This window comes from Ammospiza nelsoni, chromosome 5, assembly GCF_027579445.1.
Source record: "Ammospiza nelsoni isolate bAmmNel1 chromosome 5, bAmmNel1.pri, whole genome shotgun sequence".
NCBI classification, from domain to species: domain Eukaryota; kingdom Metazoa; phylum Chordata; class Aves; order Passeriformes; family Passerellidae; genus Ammospiza; species Ammospiza nelsoni.
The window spans coordinates 13,260,477-13,272,803 of record NC_080637.1 but is presented as its reverse complement, the minus strand read 5'-3'; positions in this window follow the sequence as shown (position 1 = coordinate 13,272,803).

Sequence of the window (12,327 nt, the reverse complement as noted above, 5' to 3'; positions counted from 1 at the left end):
AATTCCTGGCTGAGCTGTGCCTTTCCCTCCCAGAGCCCAGCCCCATCCTGCTGGCTGTCCCATGTGGATGGAGGTCTGATTCAGAAAAGATCAGCAGAGCTGGAGCTCTGCCAGCTCCACTCAGTGGTGAGGAGGGTGCCCACCTTCTGCAGAGTCCCAGGCTTAGAAGCCTTGATGGTAAAAGCACAAACCCAAGTGTTTCAGCACAGCATGTCCAGGAGCCTCAGCCCACGTCCCTTCCAGGTCCTGCCCTCTCTGGGTACATTGCTGGAGCAGAGATTCCTGTTTTGGAATGAGCCAGCCTGCAGAGCACAGAGGAGAGGGTTTGTGACCACCACAGTGCTGCAGTCCATATTCAAATGCCAGGTCACAGCACCTCACAGGAGGTGTCTGGCTCCTGCAGAAGCCTGGCCCAGCCTGGTGGTGGTACACAGTGCCCTGGAGCAGGCTGAGATGCTGCCAGGATAGACCCTGGACCTGGGAGTGCTCTGAGAGCACAGCTGCAGCATCACATGTGGACCAGCCCTGAATTTCAGAGCATGTCAGCAGTTACCTTCTGCCTTCTGATGAATCAACTCCTGGTCTCATTACATATTTTTAAGGGCAAGTATCCAGAGGCTGGATCACACGGTGTAGGTCCTGGTAGTGGAGAAGTGCCCATGTTGGCAGGCTCTGGAGGAATCACAAGACATTTGCCTGTGGAAAACTAAACTGGACCTCATCCTGCAGCACTCAGAGGGTGAGTGCTGGGTGTCTGAGAAGACATGGACTGGGCCAAGAGCATCAGTGCTAGAGATAAACACGAGTAAACACAGGCAAACAAATTACAGAGGGGAACAAGAAACCGACAAAGATGAATGTGGCAAATGAAATGTAAGAAAGTGTGTTAATGTGGGTCAGACAAAGACTTAAAAAATCTTGTACTCAGGATATTAAAATTGCACTCCCTGGTGTGTACCTGTCTGCACCTCTCTTAAAAACATTATTTCTGCTACATTTGCCTTGAATTAAGAAAGAGGTTTTTCATCTTCGAAGCAGTCAGACCTGCAATTACACCGACCCAAGTTTTGCATGAGGTAATATTTTTTCCTGCCTTAAACACAATTTGTACTCAAAATGAACTTGTTAAATAGTCTGTCATCTTGCATTTCCTTCTGTAAAGAGCAGACAACACCTGAATAGTTAATGAACTGCAGTGCAGTTTAATCAGAGTGGGAAAAATACTATTTCAAACAAAGAACAAAGTCATCCCCTCCAGTTTCTCCCACTGCCTCCAGCTTCCTGCAGTGGTCACTGGGTTGCACATGATGTCCTTTGAGCATGTCCCAAACCAACAGGCCTGAGCCCCAAGGGTGTACACACATTTTGGGAGATGATGCTCCTCATCACCTTGCTTCGCAAGCAGCTGTTTAGGCCAAGGTGAGGTGAAAATGCCAAGGCAGTGTGCCCCAAGTCATGGACCAACAACCCCAGCCCTGTTCAGGCTGTGCAGTCCCAGTGTTTCAGCCTACATAGAGACATAAAAAGGCTGGATGCCTTATTCACCCAGTAAGTAATTTACTGTGACATGTTCATACCAGTATACAAGATCATTGATGTGCCTCCAGTCGTAGTGCTGAACCCTGAAATGTTGCTCAGAGGAGTCATAACCTGCAGTAGGAAAGAGCTCTGGAGCTGCACACTGGAGTGCATGTTGCAGAGCTCTGCCAAATGTGATATTACCAAAATAGCTTTTGTTCCAATACATTGGGCACATAGAAGGAAAAATATTACCTATTGTCTGGGTTGTAAGTTCCTCTTTGTATAAAATATGAATAACATTTCTTAAGTGCGTTTGTGAAATGCTTTGTCCCTGGGCACAGAATCTATACACAGCCCCAGCATTGCCCTTATTTATGGCTTTCCTTAAGCACTGGGAGTTATGAAGATGTACTTTCACTTTGATCCTTCACAGACCCGGTAGCCTGCAGGAAGAATACAATTCATCAATGGTTTTGTTATGTGTGTCACTGTAACGGAGGGCAGGAATGAGATCCAGCATTCCTCTGCCACCTGGGAGCATCCGCTACCCAGCAGCACGAAGGTGGATGGGCAACATCCTCATAGCAGGTGAACTGCATGAAAACACAAAGAAATAAAGTGGTGATTGTGGCTGGGAAGTGGCCGTTAAGGAAATTTAATTCAGCTGACTGTGATGAGTAAAGAGGCCATCAATAGTTCCCGCTACTGGCCACTGAGTTATTGGATACGTGATTTCCACAATCTAACTCCCTCAGCACATTGCTATATTAAATCTTTTGTTGCTTTTGTTGTTTTATCCCTAAAGAATATGAGAGAGGTGAATTGCTGACTTTCCACAGCTTGCTTTGGCTGCAAATGGAGCTTCAGCTCCTCAGGGCTTTGGCTCATGGGCAGTGAAGCAAACAGCGACGGCAGGTGAAGATGGAGCTGTCTCCCACCTGCCTGCCAGAGGTTAGTGCTGCTCTAATGGTGTTAGCAGTAGAAAATATCTGCCCAAGTCAGCTCAAGCTGGGGCACAAGGGTGGAGCAGCAGAGATGTAGGTGCTGAATCAGCTCTGTTTTGGAGAACAGAGGGATGTCAGCAGCAGTGCAGGGGCAGGGCAGGGCAGGGGCCACTGCAGGACTTGTTTAAGTAGCTATGCCAAAGACCACAAGCATGTTTTGCACTTTTTTCCCCAGGATTATGTTCTGTTGGCCAATAATCTTCAAAAGAGGGAGAAACCCAATATTGTAACCTCCCTATTATCCACATTAAAGGTCATAACAACCTGAGCCTCATGTTAATTTTATTAGCAATTGGACTAGGCTTTAGTAAGCACAAAATAATACTAACTCAAACAAATGCATCTTGCTTACAACTCACTATTATATTCAAAAGAAACAAAATTGCAAAAACGGAATGAAAATAGTACAAGGAGTACCAGGAGTAAACTGCAATCCCTCTGATTCAGTCTGTGCATTTTTGGTGTGGGGAGAAGAAAATATAATAGACAATAGGGTGCTGTAGGACAGAATAACACAGCCAGGGAGAGTCCTCATGACTCATACCCAGAAGATCTTTCCTCAGGAGTGGGAGTCATTATGATCCACAACAAACTATTGTAACCTGCTAAATGTCTCAAGTGTCTCTGAAGCCACATTAACTTCCCGCAGCGATGATTTTTCTAAATACATGACATCGTGCTTTGTTCTGCTCCCTGCCAAACACATTTAAAGGCACTACCTTGACTCCCCTTTGAGAGGTCTGTCTGCAGCACTCATTTCTCTTTGTCTCTCCCTCATCCCCCTCCCCAGTGCTGGGCGATGCTCTCTTCACTTCCAGGAGAAATGACAGCAGCATTCTGCTTCTTGGAACAATGTTCTGGTTTATCTCCAGGAGTCAACAGTAGGTGGTTTACTTTCTGCCATTTCTGTCTCTTTTTGTTACTTTGCTAGGCCATTTGCCAAAGGGAAAAAAAAAACAACCCTGAATATTATGCTTTGCATTTCTGCATCTTCTTCCATTCAAGGCTTCTCAAGTATTTAACAAGCACCCTTTAATTTTGAGCTGGCTGCTGGCAGGTGGATGCAGCCGCTCTGGCTTCACCAAGGCAATGCTTCCCTGGGTGGGACATGGGTGCTCAGCTGCAGGAGAGCTGCAGATGTGCAGCCATAGCAGGGTCAAGGCAAAGGCAGCTGCAGGCTGAGATGAGTTTTTCCCCTCCTCCTGCAAACCAGAGCTGTGCTCATTTCACACTTGGACACCGTGGTGGTGGTGGTAGCTGTGCAGTAAAATCCTGTGGGGAGTCTCCAGGTGAGATGGCCACTGGTCTCTCAGTGAGGAGGGTGGCAGAGTGGACAGGCAGAGCTGGTCACAGAGCAGAGACCACCAGCAGCTCTGGGACAGGGCTGCTTCTGTAGCTGCACCTGCAGCAGGGTAGGAGTGACACCCATGCCTGGAAACACAGGATTTCCAGATCTGTGGTGAGGAATTAAGTCTGTGTGTACAGCTAGTAAAGATAACTCCTTTCCTCTTATCTCACTGGAAGGGGGAGCAAGAGAAAGGCCAAGAAATTGGCCAGATAGTGTTGCCAGGAGCAGTGCTCTGAGCCCCCTGTGACAGCTGATAAAGGCTGTTGTGACCACGAAGCAGCAGAGACAGTGCTGTGCCCCCAGCCCTGCCTGAGAGCAAGAGGGGGAGGATATGTGAGTTAGCAAGTCTCCCTGGTCACTTTGGAGACATCACCTGCCTCCTCCTTAGGGACACAAGTTGATGTCATGTGCTCTTGTGTCACATGTCCTTTTAGAAAGAATTTTGGAGACAAAATAGTCCACACTCCTGAGAATTCTTCCAAGTTACACAAGTGTCTCAGAGGCAAGGTCGTGGCACAGAAGCCACCTTGACAGCTCAGTTGATGGACCAGGGGTAGGACAGGGGTGTAGGGACATAGAGGCACTCAGGCTGACCATGGATTTTATTGTAGAATGAGCTATTTTTGACTGGCAGAAGTTCATATGTGATGTATGAAGTTGAGCAATGGGGCTGCACTGAAGTTACTGTGGTCCTCTGTGGAGGGCTGGAACACCTGGGGGGCTTCAGATGAACTTTGAGAAAACAGAATAAATGGAAAGATAAGCAGGGATCTATGGGTACACCCTAGGATTTGTTCCAACCCCATAGACACCCATCAGAAATCTTCAAACCTGTTATGAGTCAACACACAAGGACCCAGCAGTGTATTTTAAGACACCACTTTCACAGGTTCATCCCCTCCCCTCAGTGGCAGCTCTCCAAGAACCTGCTCAGTTTTATGAGCATTGTGTGTCTTCACACTGTTGTGCCTGCATTATACATGGAATAGGAGGACCCATCTCTGCTGGGGATGCTGCTCTCTGAGAAGTGCTTCTTGAGGGGTTACCAAGGTGTGGGAGAGTGAGCAGGGAGCTCACTGGACTTAGAGAACTTGAGCTACTCAGCTTATCAAAGAGACAGATAAGAGAAGACCTCTTATCTGAGAGAGCAATAGAGTTTTTGGCCCTGATCTGGAGCTGAGTGTCCCTGGCAGAGCCCTGTGATCCCCCTCACCATGCACTGGGAGGACGTCAGGAGCGCCCTTGCACTCCAGAGTTGTGGAAGCAGACTCCAACAGAGACCAGTTCATATCATTGCTGTGAAGGGAGCTGGTAGCACAGCCAGCTGTATCTAACCAGGCACACCCTGAGCCTGCTGCCTGTCCTGGGCCCGCTGATACAGCCCCATGGTAAAACTGGAGGAACAGATTTCCCCAGGAGAAGCTCAGGGCAGGGATGGGAGCCTGGCAGTTTTCTCACAATGGCTGGATCACTCCTTAGGAGTATAACCATGGTTCCTCTTGGGGATAAAAGTGCTATGGCCTCTTTTATACTTTACAGGAGACAATATATTTTCATCAACAATCACTCTGAGCAGATTCTCAGTGACCTTCTTAAAGGAAGCTGGGAGGTATATTTGACTCATAAGTGATGAAATTTAAACTTCTTGTGGAGGATTTGGAATAATGAAGAATATCTGCTTATTCCATAATATTCTGGCTTATCTTAATACTTTGCTTTGCTGCTAATAAGAATTAAGATTATTTTAAATTAACCTATGAATCTGATTTTCCAACCAGTCTTTGGTTGAAAAAGTCATCTTGTTCTCAAAACTGAAGTGGAAGTTCCATTCCCAACTTTCTTACTGCATTCACATCATCCCTGTATGTTGGCCCTGTGTTCTACTGTTGTGATGTATTTCCTGGATAGCACTTGCTCTGAAAACCAGCTAATTTTACAGCTTGCAAGCAGATAAAATTAAATAAAAGCAGTCTGACTATGCAGTTCTGGGGGTGCAAGGCTCTGATGAGATATTTTCAATAAATTATTTGTGCTGGGAAAAATAAAGGAGTTACCCAGTGTTTGTTTTCTGTTCCATGTTTTCCCATGGTGTCACCCATTCCACATCACCCATCCCATGACACCCATGTGCGTTATCCTCAGGCTTGGGCCCACTCCTGGCTGCCTCCAAGGGCTCCTGGAGCTCACACAGAGGTGGGTGCACAGCGTCACCTCCACTGGTCAGGCTTGCTGCTTGTGACACCCGAGTGCTCCTTGAACAGGGCAAGGAAATTGCTGAGCACCAGGGGAGCACACACTGACACTCACACTCACATTCACACACACACAGACTCACGCACACTCACACACAATCTCACTCTCTCTCACACTCACACACAGTCACACACACACTCACTCTCACACTCACACACTCACAGTCACACACACACTCTCACTCTCACATTCACACACACTCACACACAGTCACTCTCACACTCACACACAGTCACATTCACACACTACACACACTCATATACACACATACACACTCACAAACACTCTCACACACTCTCACACAGTCACACTCACATTCACACACACACACACACTCTCACACACACTCAGTTACACTCACTCACATTCACAGAGTCACACCCCCACACACACTCACAGACACTCACACACACACACACTCTCACACACACACACACACACACACACACACACACACACACACACACTCACACTCACACTCGGTCCCTGTGCCCCTGTTGTTCCGTGCACAGCCCCATCCCTCACCCCGTGTTCCCGGCCCGGCGCTCCGCAGCCGCTGCTCCGCTGTGGGGAGCGCGTTCGTGCCGGGAGCCAGGGCCGGGCTCCCACTCCCACCTCCAACATCCTCTTTCAATACAAAAAAAAAGGATAAAAAGACATTTAGTTCAGTGCACAAAGTGCAGCGACTCAGTCGCTGAGGGCGGCAGCGCATTAACCCCTGTGTCGGTGGGCTGCAGAGCAAACCTGGGAATGCCGTGGCCCTGTGACCGGCTCTCACATAAGTTACCAGAGAGCGCTGACATCCGTCCGTCCTTCTGTCTGTGTGTCTGTCCGTCCGTCTGTCCCGCCCCGCGCTGTCCGGGAGCTCCATCCTCCCTCACGGCCCCGCTCGTCCCCCCTCGGGGGTTGCCACATTCCTGCGTGGGTTAAATAGCTCCGATGCAGCCGCCTGGCAGCTTCTGCCCGAACTGCATCAAACAAAACATACCCTGCAAAATGCCCGTGGTCCCACAGTCTGCAGCTGTGTGCCTTAGACAAAAGTGTTGAATCCTGTGTCTCCACACTCAGGTCCACTGACATGCACTCACACAAACTGCGTGTTTTAAATACATTTTAAATACAGATAGGATAGACTTGCAGTAAAATGCGTTTCCAGCTCCCTGCAAGTTTAGAGACTGCTGAATGAAAGAGAAGGGATACCTTTTCTGAGGCTCTTAAAGTTTAGTGATCATTAAATAAATCAAAAGGAATATCTTTTATAGACTTCCACATCCCACTTTTCCTCACAGAGTAAACTGTTCAAACTGTCCTGGCCTGTTAGCCCTGTGTACCTTGGGTCCCCGGGGTTACTGAAGTTAGAATAGCAAAGGGGAGAGATAAATTAGGCTGTAAAATGGACTAAGAGTTTCCTTTGTGGCCACTGTCATTTTAAAAATTCTTCAGATAAAGGCTACCCACGATAAATATTTGCAAGTTAATGAAAGCCTTGGAAACTTCAGCATGCAGATGTAGCATGGTTAAATACCCATCATTTCTTCATGGGAAGGCAGAGCAGCCAGTGGATAGTGGGACAGAGCAGCCATGGACAGGAATCCTGGTTGTGTGAGATACCTCCTTATGTAAGCTGTGTGGATTTAATGTACACTCAAAATCAGATTTGGAAAACAAAGTCAAATGTTAGAATTGTAAATAACCAGCCCCAAGTTGAATTCCCCTAAAATATACTTAGGATGCTCCTCACCCAGTGTTAATAGAGCACAGCAGCACCATGGAACAGAAACAGGCAAAAGTATATTCTTGTGCCTGTATTGCATCCAAAAGAGCACATTAAGGGAAGCATAATTCAAATTAGGAAAATATAAAAGCAAGAACCATAATGAATGTTGTGTATTTGTCTTCAGCAATTTAAATTTTTATTCATAATAGATAACGAGATTAATTTTAAGCTCAGAGTCCCACCCACTACCTACTTTTCTAATCATGAACAGAGAGTTAAATCTCTAGATTTACATCTCTAAAGAAATTCCATAAAATATATAAGATATTGAACACAAAAACTTTCTACTCTTTGAAAGTATTCACCCTTAAATGCTATTATTAAGCCAGACAATAGAAAGTTTTAAATACTTGTTCCCCAGTATGGAGTTATTTTTAAATCCTGTATTCTTTTTAATGGCTACAAGATCAATAATAAATGTAAGGGTTTAGGGTCACCTATTTGATAGCATCAATAGTGTTTTTAAAGCAATGCCTTTCTGAAAAAGAAAAACCTTTTAATATTCTCTTTTATATTCATACCTCAATAAAGTTAATAATCAATATAGAAATACAAGTTTAAACCCATTTGAATGAAATGCACTAAAAGAGAGAGAGAGAGAAATGTCTAAAGTTAAATTCTCTATTTCCAGATGAAATCATGAGATGTCAGTTTACAGATGGTGCATATTGCAGCAGCCCACTGGAAAATGGAGCAGCCAAACAGCTGCTATTGTTCCTACCCCAGAAAAAATGAAGATCTCGTAATAACATAGGCATGGAAGTTGCCTATAATTTCACATTTAGGCCTTTGTTTAGAAATGACTTGGGCTCTGCTTAAGAGCAAAGTTCATGAAACTGGCAAGGCAAGACTGCTTTATTATCTGACTGTGACAAGTCCTGTGCACAAAAAAGGGATTCATCCCAAAGGCTTATTTGGCATGGCCAAGGCAACTCCAGAGTGCCAGGCCTCTCTGGCAAATCCCTGCATAAATAGGAGAGGAAAACAAGGAGGCTGCATGAACTGAAGACATTGTTTTGGAAGAAAAAGCGAGATCAGTTAGCTATTAATTACTTTTAACTTCCCTGTCCAGCATTCACAGGTCAGAGGTTCCCACTTTGCTGAAGCCAAACTTTACTTACACTGAAGCTTCAGCTTCACTGATAGACACAAGAGAGGGGTCCCATCTTACTTTAGCATGGTCAGACCCATCCTCCCCATTTCTTTCCTTGACTGGGATTATGAATAAACCCCACACACCCAGGGATGACTGAGGGAGGGTTTCCAGCCTGCAGGAGATGTGCATGCATGGATTGAGAGCCCACCTGCTGCATGGGCAGGAGGGATCCCTCTCAGCAATTTGTGTGCATATCTGATTGTCAAGAGTAAAAACATACCAAGACAACACTGAGTGCTTGTATGGATGAGTAGAAAATAAAGACTTGGTGGAAAAATCTGACTCTGGAAAGTCCAATTTATAGTGTGAGAAAACCAAAAGTGCCCCAGCTTGCTGTCCTGCTTTCAGATGGTGTACCACAATGGATAAATGATACATGCATTTTAGTGCTCCATGTCTCTTTCTCATTTGCTGCTGATTATGTAGAAACTCTAGGCAGTTTCTTCAATTTTTGTCACAGAAAGCTGCTGAAAGCAGGGGACAAGATTTGCATCAGGTCTCTCCACACGGTGACAGTGACAAAAGTGATTTTCTACATTTTTCCATGAAAGCCTTAGCCTTGACCCAAGGAGCTTGGACAAAGCCCCTTATTGTTCCATGTTACTTAGCAGCTCCCCAACTTGCCCATGTCCTTTCAGAATTATCTCTGTGGCCATATTAATAAAGCAGCTACTTGCCTGCTAATGTTTCTCAATTCTGCTTTTGGGGTGTGAGTTCGCTCCCTGAATGAAGTGAGCAGCTCTACTGCCTGAATAATCACTTCCTTAAATTAATATGGACTGCAGCCACGTCCATCTGTGCTGTGATTTCCCACCACCACCCATGCTTGAAAGAGGCCTGTACCTCCTAAGTAATTATTTACATTCCACCTATTGCATTCTCAATTGCAGACAACAGTCTTGACTCAGTTCTCATCTCAATTTATTCCTCGTTGTTTTCTGTGTTAAACAACACACTTCATGGGGGGTGAAAGCTCATGGTAACCTCCATCCTGCATGTATTAGGTAGGTCCTGCCTTTAACAGAGAATAGTTGTAACTTACACAAAGATCTTGGATCACACAAGAGAGAAAATAAAGATTATTAGGATTTTTACAAGATTTTATTCCTATTCCAGGAGGGTTGGTCTTGGACACTCTTCTTAAATAGTTGTTTTGATGTTATTAATGGTAATATCTTAGCCTTGCTGTCAGTGGGAGAGGCATGAAAAATTCTGGCCAAAGTGGTTTCATAAACCCCTTGCCTTCAAAAATCAGGTACTGTATTTACTCAGAGCAGTGAGGGGCTGTGAAACAATGCAAAAGCCCCCTGGGACAGGGCTGGCCCTGTGAGAGCGAGGGGACAGCCTGATGGAGGCTCCCTCCATGCCCAGCCCTGCTGAGGCTGCTCAGGGCAGGGGCTGAGCAGGTGTGCTGGTGCTGCAGGATGCAGGAAAATCTTTCACCTCAATAAGGATTTGGGGTGATTTATGGGTAAATCATGCTTGTATCAGTGAGATTGTGCTGGAGTGGGGCTGGGAATGAATGATCCTTTAGGGAAAGACTGGCAGAGTATGGAAGCTCCTTTTTCTTCCTTCCCCCAATGCACAGGGCTTGGTCACAGCTTTGGCTCCCTGCAAATGTCTCAGCAAATGTCTCCCTGCTTTTGTAGGGACATTGTAAAGTCATGGGGTCTGTGGGTTCTGCAGTATCCTGGTTTTTGATGAAGGCCACTACTAACATCACTCTCCTAAGCAAAGATGAGCCTGAAATGTGTGAGGGAGTTTTGGGAAGCACTTTTTGACCTAAATGAGTAGGGTCAGAGAAGGTAGGTGTCTTGTCTGAACTGAAGGTCTATTACATCATTTCTGGTTTGAGGTCCCAAACAGCCCCTTTAAATATCCCTGTGTCCTTGAATATTAGTGCTCTGGGGTGGCTGCTGCATTCCCCACCAACAGGGCATGACTGTGGGGCTTCCTCATTCTGCCCAGTGAAAAAGAGGTCAGAGATCTTGTGAAAGTGTAAGAAACAAAGGAGAAAGGAGAGAGGAAGCCATAACATAAAGAAATGGAGGATGGAGGTTACCAAGAAGAGACACAAGGCTTCCAGGTGGAGTTACATTTTCACCTTTTTTACTGACCCTTTTGATAAGTGACACACACCTCCTAGAAGAAAGAGATGTACTGGCTGCACTAACAGTCCTGGCTGCTCTGGATACTAAGCAGCTGGAAACAAAGAAAATTGTGTAAAATTCATCGGCATGGGCTCTATCCAAATCCCAGTGACCTCAGGGAGTGCTAATCTGAGCCCCAAAATCTCTTGGCAGGTTAGCTGTCCCGTGGTCCCAAGGTTATTTAGGGAATTAGCTCTTGAAAACACAAATGAAAAGGCTTTGCTGGAAATGGGTACAGTAACATCCTGGCAGAGGAGGATGGCATCCCCTCCTGCCACAGCAGTGGGACCACATCACCCCCTTTCCCTACCACTTCTTTATTTTACAAGAGTTGGCCACAGGCTCCTCCACAATGCCAATTTCCATGGCTGTGGGCAGAGCAGGCATGAGCCAGGGTGAGTTTGCTCAGCTGAAGCCCCCCTGGCATGGCCTGGCCTCGCTGGCAAGCCCTTGCTGGAGGCAAGCAGGAGTGCACAAGGGAGAACACATCCTGTTGGCAGTGGATTCACCAGAGAGCCCACACAGCTTTTGCCTGCATGAGATTTTGGCATGAGGAAATGATATTATTAGTCTGTCACTTTTATAAGCGTTGAAATATATGGAGGAGGCACAGATGTTAAAAAATATCCAACAAAGCAAACAAATACCCAAAGTTGAAAAACAAATAAACCACCCAAAAAGGAAGCCTCAGAGCCAAAATGACTCCCCACCAGCTGCTGTCAGGCCCAGCTTCCACAGCAGAGGCCAGGGACACCCCAAGCCAGTGGTGGGACAGGAGTTCCATCCCCGGCATGTGCACCGCTGGTGACTTGTGTCCCTCCAGCAAAGGCAGCACATTTCTCCATCCAAGCTGATCAGGGACATCCTCAGGGACATCCTCAGGGCCATCACCTCACTCCATCCCTAGTGAGGCACACCCCAGTATGACAGGAGCCACGGCAAAGTTCTGCTGCTGGCGGTGAACTGAGGCTCAGTGCAGAGCCAGCAGAGGAGGCAGGCTGGGCAGATGGCAAGGGTGTCCCCTGCCCACGGGGTGTCCGTCAGCCGGCTGGGAGGGAAGCAGCCTGCATGGACGTGGGGCAGCTGCTGGTGCCATCCCTGTGGATTGTGCCTCCATG